A 21,641-nucleotide genomic window follows, 5' to 3' on the forward strand; every position below is an offset into this window, starting at 1 on the left:
TTCCAATTGTTGGAGCCGTGACTTTCATAAGTGGTTTTTTTTTTTTTTTTTTTTTTTTTTTTTTTATAGTTAGTTCCCACTTCTTCCTTTTCCTTTTCTTGGTTGCAGTATTCTCAGTCTGTTTCCTTGACCCCTATTGATTATTCACCTTCCTTTTCCCCCTTAGATGAGACTGGAAGGCTGGAAAGAAATGGAGGGTGAGAGATGTCTTTCCTGCAGCTGTGATAAGGCTCTGGCAAAGTCTTTTTTCTTGGGGACTAGGCCCTTGCTATGGAGAAATGCTCTGGACATACTTCACAATGATTAGTCTTCCTTTGCAACTGCCTGAGCCATGAGGGGCTCTTTCTCAGATCTCTATCATGGAAACCTGGTGAGGTTTTAGGAAGTAAAGCCCATAAAAATGTGAGGACATCCTAAAACCATGGCCCCCTAGGAGTTTCTCACTCTCCATCAATCCACCTCAGACTCCAGCAATTCTTCAAAGTGTCCATCTAAGTGTCCCTATCAGCTTATGTTTCCAGTAGCTTCTGCTCCAAATTAGCCATGGTTCTCTGCATACATATCCGTCTCTCTAAATTTGGGGGTGGCAGTTTCCCCTGAAACATCAGTTTTTTGATTGGTCCAAGAAAAATAACTGATTTTTAGTTTGTTCAGCTTTCTCTTGTAAAATGAGAGTGGCTACTTCCAAGCTCTTCACATGTCAGATCTGAAACTGGAAGTCTTATGAGGCCTCTAAAGATCTAGGCTCAACATTGGCAAACTTTAACTTTCAACTGTTGTGTCCTTGGGCAAAGGGAGCCAATCCCAGATCGAAGGATGAGGCTGTAGCAAGTGTGTAGATGCAGGGAGGGGAAGGAATGAGATTGTTCACTTAATGAACTACAGGGAAGTGGTTTCTCAGTATTATTGATCTCCGGGTTCTTTCATCATGCCCTGGGGTTTTCATTTCTCCCATCACCTCTGTATCCTATTTATTGTATGAAATCTCTGTGCTTGAAATCACTAGTTTCTTTTTCCTGTCTGGACCCTGACTGCACAGGAGGAAGGGCATGGATTGCTATTTGCTGTCCCTCTATAAACCCAACAACATTCTCAACAGTGTCTTAGTTAAGACTCTTATGTTGGCAAGGAAAAAAAAAGCTACACAATTGGGTTCAAGGCAAAAAGAAAGAGAAGCGGGTTCAGAATGTATTGAAAAGAATCTGGAATAGTTCACCAAACCCAGGACAGAAGGGTCATCAAGTCTCTCCAAGGCCTGAAACTTAGAAGTGGAAATGGCCAGAAACCCCACATGGGTCTCCACCGCATCTCTCCCTTCCGCTTGTCTGATCGTCATGCTCTGTTTCTGCAACTGGCTTTCTCTGTCTCAGGAGCAGAAGTGAGTCTGAGACACTGTCCCATCCCCCCTGAGTATTCATCTCCTTGAGTCAAGAGTCTTGCTGAAGCACAATGGCTTGCTCTCCTTTTAATTGCATACTCTCAAGGTGTAAAATTTGATGGTTTGGCTGGGCTGGTTTCTCTCCTGATGGAGTCAGTGGGCATTGGAGCAGAACTCAGGTAGCCCATCTCTGACTGCTGGGTTGGGAAGGAACAGAGACTGAGAATGGGGTTCACTGGGTGCTGGGCCTAAAATTCTCAAGTGGGGGCACTTTTTAAATTTAGCATGTCCAAAGGCATAATTGACATCACGACTGAGGGGATGCTACTGTTATCTAGTGGGGAGAGGTCAGAGTTGCTGTTAAATATCCAAAAATGCACAGGACAGCTCCCACGACAACGAATTCTCTGGCCCTGAACGTCAATACTGTCAAGGTTGAGAAACTGAGCTGAGCTAACTTCCCAAAGTCAGAATGGTGAGTACCAGCCTAGCACTGGGTATAGGGGAGAACATGAAAGAAGAGGGAAACGAAAGACAAATAAGTAATAACTGCAACAATAGTGAACATTTTCTGTGCTCCAAACACTATAGTAAGTGTTTGACCAACATCTTTGTTTTTGATTCTTCATGACAATCCTGCAAAGCGAGTGAGTGGTTTCATCATGTCTGCTTTATGGAAAACCAAACAAAGACACTCTCCCTCCAAAACTGATGTTCTTAACTAGTAACTCAAAAGTGAGAAGGGAAAATCACCCTATCTTGTGAGTCTGTACCTGTTTTCACCTACAGTATCTAGAAAGATATATACAGAGTCTTAAGTTCTGAGTTTATGAATCTAACAAATGACGGTAAATAATAAAATCACGGCCCTTAGCTGCTAGGAAGCAATATGAAAGTGTTGTCAGATTGTGCTGTCTATCAAAGATATTTGAATGTAATATAAGCAGCTACACAAATATGCAGACTGACATGAAGAGGGAACAGAGTAGATCCCAGGCATGAGGCATGTTGAAACAAAACAAAGGGTCCCAGGAGTGATGTTCTCATGCTTCCTCCACTCCCAAGCTTGTTGACCCTGTGCTCAGATCATCCTGAGTCCATTTCCACACCTTCCAACAGGAATAAACACATTAAATTTGTAGGATTGTGGTGATTAAACTCAGAAACACATGTAAAGCATCAGTTGGCAATTGCATGCAACATTTTAACTCTGCCTAACTTCTTGGCTGTGTGACCTTCGGCAATACACTTAACTTCTCGGTGCCTTAGATCCCTTATCTCCAACAAAGATTTGACAACAATAGTACATACCCAAAAGGGTTGTTTTAAGGACTAAATTTGTTATTACAAGTAAAGTACTTAGAACGAAGTATCTCGAAAACTTAAATAACATTTGTAAGTAATATTTTAAAATACATTTTATTTTTTATTTATTTTATTTTTAAAAAAGATTTATTTATTTGAGAGAGAGAGTGTGCACGTGCACCATGGTGGGGGAGGGGCAGAGAGACAGGAAGAGAGAGAGAATCCTCAAGCAGACTCCCCGCTGAGTGTGGAGCCCTATGTGGGGGTCAATCCCACAATCTCAGGACCCTGAGGTCATGACCTGAGACGAAATCAAGAGTTGGCTGCTTAACCAACTGGGTCACCCAGGGGCCCCTAAAATACATTTTAAATAACATTTTATTGGAATACTGCCCTTTTATTTATGCATTGTCTATGGCTGCTTGTGTGCTACAATAGCAGAGCCGAGGGGTCACAACAGAGACTGGGGTACTGTCTGCAAACCCAAAATATTTACTGTCTGTCGATTTCCAGGAAATGTGCACTAACGCTTTGTATAAGGTGATGGTTCTGGCACACAGTGCAGCGTCCTGCCTTCCCTGACCCGAGGGGTGACTGGATCCTTCTATCCACACTGGGAGAATTTCCACTGCATTTGTTTTGCTCGCAGACTTGTTTAAGGTATTTCAGCCAAACTGGCCTTTGTCAATTTACAAATCATGGCTGAACACACCAAATTAAATGACACAGTGAAAGACAACCAGATAAGAACATGTTTACCCACAGGAGATGGAGACGGTTTGCTTTTGGTTTGGAGTGGGATGTGGGCAAGACAGGAGTTTGGGGTTGACAGTACTATTTATGAGGCAAGGTAATGAGATGAGGAGAGAGGGCGGGGGAGGGAAGAGTTTCAAGTCTTAGGCACTCTGCCCATTAGCTGTGCAACACTTTCGTCTAATTGGTAAAATCTCTGGTCATCAGTCTTCTCATCTATAAAATGGGGCGGACAATTTTACCTTCTTTTGTAGATTAAATGAAATAACTTCTGTGAGAACTAAAGGAACATTAAAACATGGAAAATAAATGTTATTCTAATCTTTTATTTGTTTCACCGTATTTACTGAGTACCTATTACAGAGGTACTGCAGGGCGAGTCTGTCCTCACACCCCCCTCCCACGGTACTATGACAGTACTAAGAGCTAGAATTTACTGACATTGTCTGTATAGTCTGTCCTATTCTAAGCACTTTCTTTATTTTGTAACAACAAATTTAATCCTTACAACAATCCTTTGAGGTATGTACTGTTGCTGTGAAATTCATGTCGGGGATAAGGGAACTAAGGCACAGGGAAGTTAAGCGCATTGCCCCACGTCACACAGCTAAGGAGTTAGGCAGTTAGGGCAGGTCTGGTGGCCGAGCCCACAGTTTTCAACAGTGTGATGAACGTCAGCTCTGTAACACGTTTAGCAGTGACTCATTTGAAGTTTGAATGGTCTCCAACATTGCGGGTTCTGCTTTGTGTGCTAAACTCACATGGCAGCAGGTGCAACTTTTGGCATGGGGTCTGTGGGGTCCCTGGGAAAAGAAGGTGCTGCCTGTTCAGGAGTAACACAGGCCTGGCTCTCCGAGCTGTACGGGAATTCTCAGTGGCCTGTGGAGGGGATCACCGGACACGAGTCTTTAGGATGCACGTCTGTACCATAGAGAGGGAGAGGAAGTGACAAAACACCTTCTTTATGATCTGAATTGCATGGTACCTCTTATAAATTAAATTAGGTTCCCCTAAGATTTAGATGTTGAAACCCTAACCCCAGTCCCTTCAGATGTGACTATATTTGGAAATGGGTCTTTAAAGAGATTATTAAGTCTCTTTAACTTAATCCAGTCATCCACTCTGATTGGGTCCCACAAGAAGAGGACATGAGGACGTGGGGAGAGACACCCAGGACTTATGCAGACAGAGGGAAGACCACGTGAAGACACAGGGAGAAAGTGACTATCTACAAGCCAGAGAGGCCTCAGGAGAAACCATCCCTGCTGACACCTTCATCTTGGACTTCGAGTTCCAAAACAGTGAGAAAGTGAATTCTGTTGCTTAAGGCACCCAGTCCGGGCTACTTGGTTCTGGCAGCCCTAGCAAAGGCATCTAGTGCGGAGCAGCCCTCCCCCAGGTCACCTTTTCCTGAATCCAGAACGGAGAGTAGGAAGGCTTTTTCTGTCACCCTGCCACACGCCACAGAGCAGATTTGACTTCTGGGCTGTTCTGGGGGATGCCAGCAGCTAAGAAATGCCGAGCCCGGGGGTCAGCGACAGAGACCCTGCACCCTGAGGAGGAACACGATGTAGTCGCAGTGCCTGCTGTGTCTAATGGAGTGGCGGCGGCCATTTTCAGGGAATTGCTGCCCCATAAAGAGTCATGGCAGAGACACAGAGCCAGTGGGGCCGCAGGAGGGAGTGGCTGTGGCCAGTGAGTGGCACAGAATTCAAGAGAGGGCAGCATATGTCACACATGCCTCTGGAGAGTCTAAAAATTCTTAAGAGGGAATTTTCAGGGAGCTGGGGTTCATAATCAGCAGTTTGGAGAAATGAGCCAGAAAAATCAGGTATTAATATTAGCACTCCCGCATATGTACCCAGGGGGTGGTGAGGCTTGGGGAAATTACAGTTCCACACAATTGACCCCAGAGCAGATGTCGATGAAGATCTATCTGAAAAGTGAAAGAAGATGCATGGAAGAAATGGACTGACTGGCAAATAACAGTGAAATGGGATAAAAAAAGAATGGGAAGATTTGTGCATGAAGAACCCAGGGAGGCAGATGTAAACCGACCCAACCACTTTGCAGGGTTATTCAAGAAACCCTAATTAAAAGGACTTTGTACATAGAACATGTTATATAGATGGTTTATTCAGTAAAAAAGCTCAACTCTATTCGAGATGATCACAAGCAAGAATTCAATGGCATGAATAGAAATCTCACTTGGAGGAAAACAATTAATGGACTGGAGAAAGAAAAAAAAAAAAAAAGCAAACCAAATCGGGCAGATTAAAAAGAAGCCAGTTAAAAAAACATTCAAGTTTCGATGTGAACGTTTTCAATGCCAGGTCTTTGGAAAATCATTAGTGCCTCTTTCAGCTTGAAGATAATGAATGACAGCAAGTCCAGCTTTCCTGTTTCTCTTTTCCAAAATCACACAAATGAGAAAAAGATAAATGAAACCACAAATTCTTCCTCGAAGAGACTAGAAAGGACATGAAACTGTGAACAGCAAAGAAAGTAGAAGGGTGGCAGGGGCCCAGGAGCAAAACACGGATCCTGGAGCAAAGGTATTGCTTTTGGACAACACAGACCACTGGAATGTGATGGAGCGGGGTTCCAGAAAAATATAGAAGAAATAACAAACTCATGGAAAATATGAAGGTAACTTGGAAGTCATGAAAGGAGAGATAAAAAATACAGAAGAAAGAAGACAAAGATAAATTTAACAATAAATAAAATAATATGCATTTTCTCTTCTCAAGTCAAATTATGACGATGCTGAGAGTTGTATTCAGCCGTCTGGGGAATGATTTGAGCTCTTGGTTATTGAAGTCCTGTGCTGTTCTGTTGAAGTGACGTAGGATGTCTCCAGTGGCCATTAGGATTTTCAGCTGCTTGCTCTAGGGCACTACATCTTCCTTATTTCCTTTGATTTAGGTTTTCTTTCTCACCTCCATCGTCATACTGTCCCCTATGGGGTTTTTGTTTGTTTGTTTGTTTTGCTTTGTTTTCTATGTATCTGCTTCTTGTATATTCTCCTCTACATATTTTCTAATTCAGTATTTTTTAATACTTTAATACTTAAAAATGCCATATAACAAGATATAACCACTATATGATAAATAAAAGTTGATAATGATTTAGTAAGTACTTTCATCCCTAGTTTGTTTGTTTAAATTACAGAGAAGTGGGCATATGGTATTTGTCACAGCAAAGGGCTTTTCAGGAGTCCCTTTTCTTGAGATGAGGTCTTAGCTTGTTGAACTGTCAAGAAAACTGATCTTCTGGAAAACGAAGTACTGTTTTCTTATGATCATGTTCTTCAACAAAAATTTTCCAGTGTGTTATTCTAGTCATAGATTTTGTTTTTGTTTGACCCTTTGCTTTTTTAAATAAAGAGTACACCTTACTCTGAAATCACCAGGCTGATTTGCATTGAACTTGTGGAGTAAATCTTTAGAGGAACTCTAAAGTAGTTAACTGCTTGAGATGGGGCTGGATAAAATACAACTTGGAACAGGGCTGAATAATATTGTGGTCATGTGTAAAAGTTTGAGACCCAAGCTGTCTGGAGTCAAGTTCTGGTTCTACCAATTATTAGCAGGAAGACCTAGGGTAAATAATTAAATGCCTCTAGGTTTCAGTTTCCCCATCTATATAAGAGGGTAATAGAGATGTCTACCTCAGAGAATTGATTATGGCCGCTAACCACCGATGCGTGGTTAGCATTTAGTACGGTCTACTGTGTGGTCACAGGAAGTAAGAAAAGCCAGCCACAACTATTCAAAATATTACAGTCTAACTAAAATTCATAATGCTAATGTGAAATAATATTTACGAAATAAAACCATGTTGTGAGGGTGATAAATAGGTGAAAAGCTGGTGTCCAGAAGAGTTAACTGTTAGCAAGATAGAATAGTAAAGTCGTATTAGAGAAAGCTAGGGCAAAACTTTCAGTTCTGGTCTTGGGTCTTGGAATATGATTACTGTCCATTAAGCACAAAACCTTCAGGAAGAGATGGAACAGTGGGTGAGTTCAAAACTGTGAGCTTTCTTATTTGTTCTGAGGGCAGCCTTTTTATCTGTTTTCCTCTAGATTGATAGAAGAGATGAAAGGAATGGAAATAAAATGAATCCCAATAATATCTTGGAAGAGAAAGCAGCTTAATAACAAGCCAGTCTAATGTAGGAGTGAGAGCAAGAGAAAAAGAGAAAACCCTTCAAGATGATAGCTTTGTGTCTGACAAGATGAGGAGAGAGGAGAGTGCTTATATAATGTGTTTTGCATCAGAGTCTTTCAACAGGAAGCTGAGCTGTGCTATTGTGGCCTCTTAGAAGGAAAAGAGCTGATTCCAACTTGGCTGGCTGAGGGGCAGAGACCAGAGCATCCATTTATAGTGCTCACTTTTTTAAAAAACACCTTAAGAGACAGCAGAGACTTGAAGAGTGTAATCTTAATCTTTTTGAACATAATTGCTAGGCAGTAAGGCAGGATACCAGCCCGTTGGGTGGGATGAGGGAGGGGAGAGGAATCGAAAGCTCTCCATCAGCAGTTGCTGCTTATTTATTTTGCATTTTATTGATTTATTGATTGATTTTTAAGTAGGCTCCACACCCAGTATAGAGCCCAATGAGGGGCTTGAACTCACAACCACGAGATCAAGACCTGAGCTGAGATTAACAGACACTTAGGGGCGCCTGGGTGGCTCAGTCGTTAAGTGTCTGCCTTTGGCCCAGGGCGTGATCCCAGAGTCCTGGGATCAAGCCCCGCATCAGGCTTCCTGCTCCACTGGGAGCCTGCTTCTTCCTCTCCCACTCCCCCTGCTTGTGTTCCCTCTCTCACTGGCTATCTTTCTCTCTGTCAAATAAATAAATAAAGCCTAAAAAAAAAAAAGAGTTGGACACTTAACCGACTCAACCGCCTCGGTGCCCCTATTTTGCATTTTAAAAAACCTTGAGGAGAGGGAGGCAATGAGACTCCCTCTCATTGGGGGAGTCTCTGGGGGAGAAAACTCTGAAGTGAGAACTTTGTGTCTCTGATGCCAACAAACCGTGTAGCACTGTGTAACCTTGAGCTTTTCGCTTCTTCCCCCAGGCCTCAGTTTCTCTGTCTGTACAACAAAAGGGCTGAAGGGTTGGCCTGTAGGATCTCTAAGTCCCTTTTCAGCTAATAAATCCTGTCATATATTGTAACGTCAAGAAAAACAATCTGTGCTCGCACAGTTTGGTCCATATTGTTTTAGCTGCCATCTTACCTCATTGTTCTTTTTCTGTCACTCTCTGTTAGTGGCAAACACAATGTACTTTTACCTCCAGCCCTTGCTTAATTTGTGCCCTTCACCTTTACTGTTCTGCTTCAACACCTAAATACACTTGTCTTTGGCGCTCAACTCAAATGTCTGTTGACATAAATTTCTAGGCACAAAATGGAGCTGTTCCTGCCCAGGGTGCCATGTCAGCAAACAGAACTTTCCTGCTTCTGTAAATGTTTTACGTGACCAGAATCATGGAATAGCCAGTTCCTAAACCCTAAGCCAACCCTTAGTTCCTTGTTTCTTCATCTTTCTAAATAAGGTCAGATACACTTCCCCCGTCAATCATGCCCTGTCTCCACGTTGCTGCTTCTAAGACTCGCTAAAACTCACTTTTGCCCCAAATCTCTTTGTAAGAGTGTACCACTGCTTGTGAGACACTGTACTCCCCGATGCCTAGATTGTCTTCCCTAGAGTCAAGGACATAGACACTGTCTCATTTTTGCCATTTGTCATGTCCTTATCCTCCTCTCCCAAAGAAATCTTCACTTCCCCGAATTTCCATAGAACTTGCCCTGTGCCCTCTCGAAGAACTCATTATAACTCCACATGGTATTGTAATCATTAGTTTGTGTGTGGTCTCCCTGATTAGCAAGTGCAATAAACTCTCTCATTCCCGGGGCCACTGAGGGTAGCAACACACAAGTTCTCACAGTATTGAAACATGTCTATGACATTTGGTAAATAGTCACTATCCCACACCCCAGATTTTTTTCTCACTCCTTCCCCCAGGACACCTCATGTCCCCTCATTCAAATAACTGAAAGGTTGGTACCTGGCACAGCAGCGTCTCCAGGGTCCAGTTTAGGCTATGGCTTTGTTCTTTCAGATAGGTCAGATGTTGTACAAATTGTTAAATATTTTGAATGTCATTCTGCTCTGTATCTCCCCTGGCCGTAGTCTTTTGTATTGTGGCTTGCACATAATAAGTGGTGAATAAGTGTTTGTTAAATAAAAGAAACCTAGCTTGTTCCAATGCCACAAAAATTCTAGAAAACATGTTAGAGGTGGGTCAGGTTCAAAGATGACATGGATTGTTTGATGAGTCAGTGTTTAAGCTTGTCCCTTGACTTCAAAAGACACCTAAGAATGGGCATTAAGGGGAGCACGTGTTGTGATGAGCACTGAGTGTTATATGCAACTGATGAATTATTGAACAGTACATCTGAAACTAATGATGTACTACGTGTTGGCTAATTGCATTTAAATTTAAAAAAAGACACTAAGAATTTTGAAAGGAACACTGGGTGTTATATGCAAGCAATGAATCATGGAACACTACATCAAAAACTAATGACGTACTGTGTGGTGACTAACATATCATAATAAAAAAAAAGAATTTAGAAGGGAGGACAATGAGTACAGGAGCTAAAATAAAGATATTAAGCAAAATTGAAGGGAAATAAATGCATAATTGAGTAATGCACTGGGTAATAGATTTGAGCTTTTCAAGAGTTTGGTTTAAGGCTGCTTGAATTAGAGGAGTATTAAATGTACTGCTTTCTCCTGATTATCCCTCTTGCATCTCAATTCCTTCTCTGTCTCCCTCAGGGCTGCTCTTTTTCTCCTGGTTCCAAGTAAGATCCCTCCCTAAACTTTGGCCCCTTTGCCGTCTTCATTGTACATTCTTTTGCTATAATGAATAAAAAGTTTAACAAAGCTGCATGATATACAGAGAATATACAACAATCAGTTGGAATTCTATAAACTAACAATGAATAATTGAAAAATCAAAAGTAAAAAAAAAATGTACCATTTAAGTGTTGGGAAAACTGGAAGACCACATGCAAAAGAATGAAAGTAGACCACTTTCTCACACTGTAAAAACAAAACAAAACAAAAAAATCCCACAAAAACCCAAAACCCAAAAACCAAAACAAACAACTCTGAAATGGATTAAAGATTTAAATGTAGGATTTGAGGGGCTCCTGGGTGACTCAGTCAATCATCTGCCTTTGGCTCAGGTCATGATCTTGAGGTCCTGGGATTAAACCCCCCATCAGGGGTCCCCACTCAGTGGGGAGTTTGCTTCTCCCTCTACCCACCCCCCTGCTCGTGCTCTTTCTCTCTCCTCTCTCTCTCCAATAAATAAATAACATATTAAAAAAAAATAAATGTAGGACCTGAAACATTAGAACTCCAAAAGAAAACAGGCAGTATACTCTTGGACATTAGAATTAGCACTTTGGGAGGGGGGGACTGTCTCCTCAGACTAGGGCAACAAAAGCAAAAATAAATAGTTAGGACTACATTATACTAAAAAGCTTCTGCACAGAGAAGGAAACCACCAACAAAACAAAAGGTCAACCTATGGAATAGGAGAAGATATTTGCAAGTAATATATCTGGTAAAGGGTTAATATCCAAGATGCTTAAAAAACTATAACTCAACACTAAAATAATAACAATCTGTTCATGTCTCCGGGCAGAGATCGTAAATGGACATTTTTTCCAAAGACATACAGATGGCCAAACAGGACATGAAAAGGTGCTCAACATCACTCATCACCAGGGAAATGCAAACCAAACCAAAATGAGATATCACCTCACTCCTGTTGGAATGGTTATTATCAAGAAGCCAAGAGATAACAAGTGAGGATGTGGAGACATGGAACTCCTCTGCACTGTTTGTGGGACTGTAAATTGGTGCAGTCACTTTGGAAAACATTATGAAGCTTCCTCAAAAAATTTGAAATAGAAATACCACAAGAGCCAAAAATTTCACTTCTGGGTATTTTCTGAAGAAAATGAAAACTAATTTGAAAAGATATATGCACCCCACATCCATCACAGCATTACTTACAACAGCCAAGATGTGGAAGCAACCTAAGTGTCCGTCGATAGAGGAGTTGATAAAGAAGTTGTGGGATATATATATAATATATATATATATTATAATATGATAAAGAAGTTGTGGGATATATATATTATATATATTATATATAATATGTGGGTTATATATATAATATATATTATATATATAATTCCATTCCTATATATATATATGTATATATACACACACACACATATATATATAAAAAATATGGAATATTCCATTCTATTCATATATATATGTGTGTGTGTGTGTGTATGTGTATGTATCTGTATATATATATACACACACACACACACACACACACACGAAATATAGGAATGGAATATTATTCAGCCATAAAAAGAATGAAATCTGGCCATTTGTGGCGACATGGATGGACCTAGAGGGTGTTATGCTAAGTAAAAAAGTAAGGCAGAGAAAGACAGATACCACGTAACTTCACTTATATGTGGAATCTAAATGACAGGCAACAAACAAAACTGAAACACACAAATACAGAGAACAGACCGGTGGTTGCCAGAGGAGAGAGGGAGGAGGGTGGGCAAAATAAGTGAAGGGGATTAAGAGGTATAATCTTCCAGTTATAAAGTAAATTAATCAGGGGGATATAAAGTACAGCATAGGGAATATAATCAGTAACTTGTAAGAACATTGCATGGTGAAAGATGATAATTGGAGTTATCATGGCCATTTCATGATGTATATAAATGCTGATTCTCTATGTTGTACACCTGAAAATAATATGTTTGTTGACTACAATTTAAACACTAAGGACGATATCAAATTGTGGCAAGGATATGGAAAAACAGATCTCTCATATATTGCTGGTAGAATGTAAAATGGCATTTAATTTGGCAGTTTCTTACAAAACGAGGCATACACTTACCATATGACCCAGCAATCACACTCCTGAGCATTTATCCTGGAGCAGTGAAAATTTATATCCACACAAATACCTGTACACAATTAATTTTACCATAGTAATTTTTTTTAAATATTTTATTTATTTATTCGACAGAGACAGAGACAGCCAGCGAGAGAGGGAACACAAGCAGGGGGAGTGGGAGAGGAAGAAGCAGGCTCATAGCGGAGGAGCCTGATGTGGGGCCCTATCCCATGACACCGGGATCACGCCCTGAGCCGAAGGCAGACACTTAACCTCTGTGCCACCCAGGCGCCCCTACCATAGTAATTTTTTAATAGCCAAGAACTGGAAACAACCAAGATGTCCCTGAATAAGTTAGTGGTTAAATAAAGAGTAGTGCCTCCATACCATGGGATTCTACTCAACAATGAAAAGAAATGAACTAATGATAAAAGCAACAACTCAGATGGATCTCAAGAATATTATGCTAATTTTAAAAAGCTAATATCACAAGGTCACATACTATGTGATTCTATTTATGTGACATTCTCAAGATAACATGGAGAAAATTGGTGGTTGCCAGGGATTAGGGATATTGGGAGGGAGGGGCATGTGTGTGACTACAAAGGAGTAGCACAAGGTGGTTCTTTGTGGTGATGGAATAATTCTGTCTCTTAATTGCAGCAGTGGCTACATGAACCTACCCACTATAAAATAGCATAGAACTATAAACACACTGTACCACCCCAGTTTCCTAGTTTTGGATATTGTACTATAATTATGTAAGATGTAATTATTGATGGAAACTGGGTAAAGACTACAGGGAATATCTCTGTTAATAAAATTTTTTTCCAGAATGTTTCAGTTTCAATCTGAAAATGTTCCAACAGATCACAGATGAAGGCATACCTGTGATTCAACCATCAAAGGCTAACTAAAACACAGTAACCTCTGAAGTTTATTCCAAACTGGAGCAGTCAATGAATTAATAAAATCATCTGGAAGACCCTTTAAAGAGTACGATTTAAGATATCACAAAAGAAAATAAAATACTTAGGGATAAGCCTAATGATATTTGTGCGCAAGATCTCTAACCTGAAAATTACAAAAGACTGATGAAAGTCATCAATTAAGACACAAGTAAATAGAGAGATATATTGTGTTCATGGATTGGAAGATGTAAGATTTAAGATTTCACTTCTCACAAATTGATCTACAGATCCAATGCAATTAAAATCCTGTCAGAATTTTTTTGTAGATACCAATAAGCTGGTTTTAAAATTTATTGGAAAAGGGAAAGAGCGTAGTACAGCCAAGATGATTTGGGAAAAGAAGAATAAAGTTGGAGGACTTACATTACTTGATTTTAAGACTTACGATAAAGCTGTAATAATCAAGACAGTGCAATATTGGAGAAAGAATATATAGATAGATAAAAGGAACAGAATAGAGTCTAGAAACAGACATACAGAAATATGACCAATTGATTTTTGACAATAGTGCAAAGGAGAAAGGATGGTTTTTTTCCCCAACAAACTGTACTAGAACGATTAGACATCCATATATAAAAAAAGAATCTCTAATTTACACTGTATGCCAACATTAATTCAAAATGGATTGTAGAGCTAAGTGTAAGGTATAAAACTATACCATTTTTAAAAATAAACCGTAAGAGAAAAATCTTTGTCACCTTAAGTTAGGTAGAGTTCTTAGAAACATCAAGAATCTAATCCATAGGTGAGAAACTGATAAATAAGACTTCATCAAAATGAGATGTTTTTAGTTTGCAAAAGACATCTGTGAAAAGAATCAAAAGGCAAGTCACAGACTGGAAGAAAATATCTGCAAATCATACATCTGATAGGGGCACCTTGGTGGCTCAGTCGGTTAAGCATCTGCCTTCAGCTTAAGTCATGATCCCAGAGTCCTGGGATCTAGCCTGCATTGGGCTCCCTGCTCAGCAGGGAGCCTGCTTCTCCCTCTCCCTGTGCTTGTGCTCTCCTGTCTTTCTATCAAATAAATAAATAAAAGCATGAGAGACTATGGACTTTGAGAAACAAACTGAGGGCTTCAGAAGGGAGGGGGGTGGGGGAATGGGATAGGCTGGTGATGGGTAGTAAGGAGGGCACGTATTGCATGGTGCACTGGGTGTTATACGCAACTGATGAATCATCGAACTTTACATAAAAAAAATTTAAAAAAAAGTCAGACATCTGATAACTCTCAAAACTCAATGACAAGAAAGCAAATAACCCAATAAAAAATGGACCAAAGATTGGAGCTTCTTCAAAGAAGGTATATGGACAGGAAATAAACACATGACAAGATGCCAATATCATTAGTCACTAAGGAAATGCAAATTAAAACCTTGAGGAGCTGCCACTACACCCCTCTTAGCAAAAAAAAAAAAGAAAACAAAGCCCAATAATGCCAACTGAATACCAGGAATCTCATGCGTTGCCGATGGGAATACAAAATGGGACAGCCGCTGTGGATAGGTTTGTAAGTTACTCATCAAGTGACACATACGTGTCCTATATGACCCAGACATCCTATTGTAGGCATTTAACCTACAGAAATAAAAGTATATGTCCACACTAATACCTGCCATGAAGGTTTTATGGCAGCATAAAACTAATAACATGATTGCTAGAAACTAGAAATAACCAAATATCCCTCAACTGGGTAATCAACAAACTTATGGTACATAAAGAAAACAAGATCACACTTGTTCTTGTTACATATTTCCACAACTTTGGACAAATGTGCAGTCATGTAACTACCACCACAGCACAGATACAGAATAATATCGACTGTCCAAAAAAAAAAATCCATTTTTTGGGTCTTATTTGTGTAAGAACTTGGTTTTGTATCTTATTTTAAAATTAAAAAAAAAAAAATAAAGTGATTGAAATGAACCAGACTTCTAGAAATACTTCCATCTAAAATTTGGCATTTTCGAAAACAGGCAGTATTTAATAAAGCTGAGTGTATGTGTGTGTGTGTGTGTGTGTGTGTGTGTGTGTATTTCATAGATATAATCTATAAATTTTAATCCTAGGTAAGTACTCTAGAAAAATGCACCTTAGGCCCACAAAAAGGTCTGTGCAAGTATGTTCATTGCAACATCACTCTTAACAGTGTCCACCTGGACTACTCAAATTCCCATCAATAGCAGAAAGGATATAATGGAAGAGCAGAATAGAGATTAGTAGAGTGGGATCGTGATGTTTCGCTCTGGTGAAGTACTGTACCATAAAGAGAAAGAATAATCTACAACTACACACAATACGGATGAATTTCAAATTCTGCAGAGGGACGGAGTCAGACAACAAGGAGTATACATTATATGCTTCCATATTTCTATCACATTCAAAACAGGAAAACTGGTCTCTGGTTGTTATATGTTGGGATTGTGGTGGGTTTTCCTTGGGGTAGGTGGGTAGTGGGCAGAGAAGAAGGGAGGGTGACTTCCTGGAACTGGACATGATTGGGTTCCATTTACATGGCCATGCTTAGTTTGAGAGATTCATCAAGGCAAAACCTAGTAATCTGCATATTTCTCTGAGCGTGTGTATGTCAATAAGAAGTTTACATTAAAAAACCAGCCCACATACTTTCATCTTTTTAAAATGTATTTCATTTACAACCAACTTTACAGGAATACAGGAGTTGCATAAAAGTCACACACATCTTCTATTGATGTTATCCTTTCTCTCTCTTTCTCTCTTTCTCTCTTTCTTTCTTTCTTTCTTTCTTTCTTTCTTTCTTTCTTTCTTTCTTTCCTTCTTTCTCTCTTTCTCTCTTTCTTTCTTCCTTTTCTTTCTTTCTTCCTTTTCTTTCTTTCTTCCTTTTCTTTCTTTCTTTCTTTTTGAAATCAATTATCTGAAGTTCAAATCTTTCTTCTGTTGCAGAGTTGTTTCTAATGCATAAAATTTAACACTGCTCAAAGGGTTGGTTTGCTACCTCTCTCCGTTTGGTTGTCCTTCCCTAAGACCATTCCTGCCTGTCAGTTACAGAGACCAGGCCAGATGCACACTTGAAATGAAGGGCTTTTCTGGAACATACCTGCTGTGTGGTAAGGATATCACCTCACTTCATTTACGACAGGCTGTGCCTCCCTTCAGACTCTTAACAGGGTTACTTATGCATTCAGCTGCTATTTCTCCTGCAGTCGCCGCAGATACTCATTATATCTGGAAGTATTTTACAAGATATTACAACCCAAGTTAGGCAGGAAGTCCATCACCAGAAGGGTTTTATCATTAGAGGGTCGTGCACCAAATCCTGGGAATGGCGGAAGCAGTCCATTTCTTCCCTCCTTCTGGCTCCTATCCATCCACACTGAGCCCACCCCAGAGAGAGGCATAGAAGAGGTGTCCTGTGTGATTTCTCTCCCCTTTTCACAGCTTCTTGGTCTTCCTTCCCCAGCCCTCCTCACCGTGTCCTATTTCTTCTTCCTTTCTGCCTCTAACCTGACTAAAGTCTGGTGGTACAAACAGCTTTTCCCTCAGTGAAGGTAGGGTTGAGAGGGATGGAGAGACAATCAGATCTTGCCCCTGTCTGATGAGTTGAAGAGAAGTTTGCTTTCAGACCCAGCTTTACGGTAAAATGTTAAAAAGTCAAAAGGGTGAGACTGACAACATTTGATCTAAATGCAGTTCATTATTTTGCCCATAGAGTCTAAGTCACTTTCCTTTGTTCTCTTTGCTTTCCTAGCCATCCCTAATTCTACACTGAAAAAGGGAAGGTGGCATTCACCACAGCCAAATAGGGTAAAGTGGATACAAAAACTTTATTTTTCTAATTTTTACTTTTTTAAGTAGGCTCCACACCCAGCGTGGAGCCCAATGCAGGGCTTGACCTCACGACTGTGAGATCAAGACCTGAGCTGAGATCAAGAGTCAGACACTTACCTGACTGAGCCACACAGATGTCCTGACTTTAATGTCACATAACCAGGATTCAGGACTTTAACCTCGAGATGGAAAAAAATGTGAAATATTTCATTTGTAAAATAACAGAAGCACCAATGTTTCTTTCAGTCACATATAGTGTAAATATACTCCAAGGAAATTCCGTAATCAAACAGAATATTCAAAAATAAGCCAAGAGTTTATTGCCAAATCCCATGGTTCGAAGGTTCCGTAATGGCTCCAGAGTTATTACTAACCCTGGTTCCGACATGGGATGTCCCCAGTAACTATGAGCTTCAAGGATGGCATCTTTATTTTAGATTTTCTGTCTTTCTCCTGAAGTGTCAAACAGTCAGCTGTCAGTAAAACTGACTTAATATATTTGAAAACCCTAGTGTGTGTTGGTGATTGGTCAATATTATCTTGCTTCCTTCATGATATTAGTGTGCCTTCTTTTATCCTCTTTTCTTATTATTTTTGGCTCCTAATTTTGTTGGGACTAATTTCCAATCATTCGGCAGTTTGTTCATAACCTGTCTTCTTACAAACAGGACCCAAAAAGCACAAACCAAAGTGAAAAGATCAATCAATTTGGCTGCATTGAAATTTAGAATCTCTGGATTCCAATAATCACCATAAACAAAGTTAAAAAGCAAATGTCAGGTCGAGAAAAATATTTGCTTCATCTGCAGCAAAGGGTTATTAAGAGAGATGGTCGAGAAGCTACTACATACCCATAAGAAGAAGATAAATAAAAAATAGAAAAATGGCAAAAGGTATTAACAGGCAATTTATAGAAAAGGAAATATAAATGGCCAATAAATATATGAAACATTGCTCAAACTCACTAGTAATTAGGAATACACAATTTATAATTAAAATGAAATAGTATTTATCCTCCATCAGATTAAAAAAGTATTTGAGTGTGAAATAAAATGCTAGTGTGTGCATGAGGAACTAACTCCATAGTACACTATTTTTTTAAAAGATTTTATTTATTTATTCGACAGAGATAGAGACAGCCAGCGAGAGAGGGAACACAAGCAGGGGGAGTTGGAGAGGAAGAAGCAGGCTCCTAGCGGAGGAGCCTGATGTGGGGCTCAATCCCAGAACGCTGGGATCACGCCCTGAGCCAAAGGCAGACGCTTAACTGTGTGCCACCCAGGCGCCCCCGTAATACACTATTTATCATGGTATAAGCTGGTATTCTTCTTTGGGAAGAGATTTGGCATCATCTCTTCAGGTTAAAAACATGGGTCTCTTATGCAGCCTAGCTATGTTTTTGCTCAGTCTCTACCCTCTCGAAACATTTGCACACATGCATATGAAGGCCTAATAGTAGGTATCATTTATTGATAACTTGCTTCCATTGTTCTAAGTGCTTTGCATGCTCAAATACTTTTAGTCCTCATTAATTTCTATTAGTATCCCCTTTTTACAAATTTACAATCTAGGATGCGAACTCAAGTAGTCTGCTCCAGAAGCTGCATTCTTTCCCTTGTGCCATATTATCTCTCAAGAGAATTGTTCTCTTGTTAAAGGATGCTCATTGCAACATTGCAACAGTAAAAAAAAAAAAAAAAAAAAAAAAGAAATTATTTGGACTGTAATGCTGTAGGAAAAAGGGATGAGGTACAATTATAATATTGGTTCCAATCCAGGGGCAATTTTGCTCCCCAGGGAACACTGGGCAGTGTGTGGAGACAGTTTTGGCTGTCACAGCCGCGTGGAAGGAGGAGTTGCCAAAGTCATCCAGTGGGTAGGAGCCAATATATTAACATTCATTGTTCTCTAAGAAATAGTGTTCATTTCCAAAGCCAATTTGTAGTATATCAATTATTTAAAGAAAGCACACACAGACACACACGAACAGAGAAGCATATATTCTGGATGTGTGTACTCTTACCTGTATGTGTATAGGCTTTGGAAAAAAGTCTAAAATAATGCATACAAACTCTTAAAGGTGATCTCTCCTGCAGGGTAGTGGAAGGGGCCACGGATTATGGGGAAGTGTGAACAAAGAGAACTTTCAAGATAGAACCAATGTTTTAAAAGGGTTAAGAAAATGTACTTATGTATATGTACAGAATTACAATTAATTAAAGTACCACTGAGTACTATTTGCTACTTGTCAACTTGACAGAGGTGAACAAAAGACTGCGAGCAGTGATGACAGGTGGGGGGAAAAAAGGCTGCTCCAACCCTCTGACCAGGCATCTCTTTGAGGAGATACTTCCCATGAAACATAATTTTAAGAGGCATGTAGGATGCCCCTATTCATATAAAAACAAGGCCCAGAGCCATCCACTCTGTATGCAAATGTATCAAAGTGAAACGATCTTGAAGAAAAAACACCCAACTGAGGACTCTAGGGAGAGAAACAGGATTTAGCTGGAAACCAAAGGGATTTCTCTTTATCTGCTTTAGTTACAGATTTTACAAGAAGAATTTTTTAAAAAAATATTTTGTTTATTTACTTAAGAGAGAGAGAGAGAGAGCATGAGCATGCAAGAGAGTCTGTGAGCATAAGCAGGGGAGCGACAGAAGGAGAGAGAGAGAATCTTGAACAGACTCCCCACTGAGCAGGGAACGCAACACAGGACTCGATCCCAGGACCCTGAGATCATAACCTGAGCCAAAGGCAGATGCTTAACCGACTGAGGCACCCAGGGACCCCCCAAGAAAAATTTTTTTAACATGTTACTTCAGTTATTTAAAATAAATAAATCAGTTAAAAAGCATGCACCAACACAAATACGTAGGGTGTTATTGGCTGTGGTGCAATTAAATTAAGAAACAAGATAACAAAACAAAACAATAATGCAATGTAAACACTCGAGAATGAGAGAGAGGGCAAATGAATTAGTTCTTGCTCCTTAAAGAAGTGCCCTGTACTTATGGAGAATAACATTCTGGAAGTATGTCTATGGGCAGATGGGCAGATGATTGAATTACCTGGCTAGATGAAGAAATGGCAATTATAAAACATACACATGGAATCATATATCATTATCTCAAAGAAAAAGATAAGCATAAGCATAGGAGGAAAACATTTGAAAGGAGCGTTAACAACATTTTCAGAAGAATTATCTTTGGAGCTGGAAGTAGAAGAACTTTTGTGTTCTCTTCATTCTGATTTGCTCTGTGTTCAAATTTTTTGTACTCAAATTATTTCTATACTAAATCAGCTTTTAGGGATAACAAAGTCTTTTAGATAGAAAAAAGAATCCAAGTAATAGATTTATAAAATATATTTAAAGTAACTAAGAAAAACAATGCAAAAGGGAACTAAGAGTAAGAAAATAATGTGGATCCTGAATTTTTGTTTTGTTTTGTTTTGTTTTGAGTTTTCTTGTCTTAGGACAGCTAAACTGTATAGACCAGTGATTGCATTAAAATACTAAATGTAATAAAAAAAAGAAAAGAATATGTAATCAGAAGCAAAATGAAGAATATATTATGGTAACTTTGGGTCCAGTTTGGCTCTGTTGTTTCAGAGCTAAGTGACCGGGGGCAAGTTCCTTAACCCATTTGAACTTCAGTTTCACGCCTATAAGATGTACTAACTGCAGCTATCTCTTAGGGCTGGCGGGAGGGTTAAATGAGAAATTATATTAACATACACTGAAGTATTATTTAGTGGCTTAGAAAACGCCTCAAAATCTCAGCTGAGATCAGTGTTACTGGGGATGTCCCAAAGTATACATACTTCGTCCATTTCTCTAGATCCACAAAAGTGGTTGAGTAGCCCTGTGTTAGAGATCACTCTCCCGTAACTTCCCAGAACACAGTTAGCTTTTAGCTTCGCTACTCAGTGTGGTCAAAGAATCAGCAGCATTTCTGGGAGCTTGTTAGAAATGCCAAATCTTGACCCACCTCAGACCCAGAAGTCAGAATCTTCATGGGAGTGCTTTAGGAGATTCATAGGGACACTGAACTATTTAATGCCACTTAAAAATAAAATCCTGTGCTTTCATAGTCAGCTGGACTAGGTTTGGACTGTCAAACACGTGTGAAAATTAAGGCATCTAATAAGAACCTGTGACTGGTGAGAAAGCTGTCCCACTTACAGTCACAAGGACCAGTATTACCCATGTTGGTCTCAAGGTTAACTGCAAGGTAACTGATGAGACGCTGCAGACGCAGCGTATTGCCACACAACAGGGCCACATGTGGGCAAGATGTGATCAATAACCCATTCCTTCAACACAAAGGGAGGCACATAAGAAATGCTCAAAGATAAACAGAGAGGCTCACCTTAGCTGATCAATAAGAAGTCAAAAGCCATG

This window comes from Ursus americanus, chromosome 1 (assembly GCF_024610735.1).
Source record: "Ursus americanus isolate L20-20 chromosome 1, mUrsAme1.1.p, whole genome shotgun sequence".
Lineage (NCBI taxonomy): Eukaryota > Metazoa > Chordata > Mammalia > Carnivora > Ursidae > Ursus > Ursus americanus.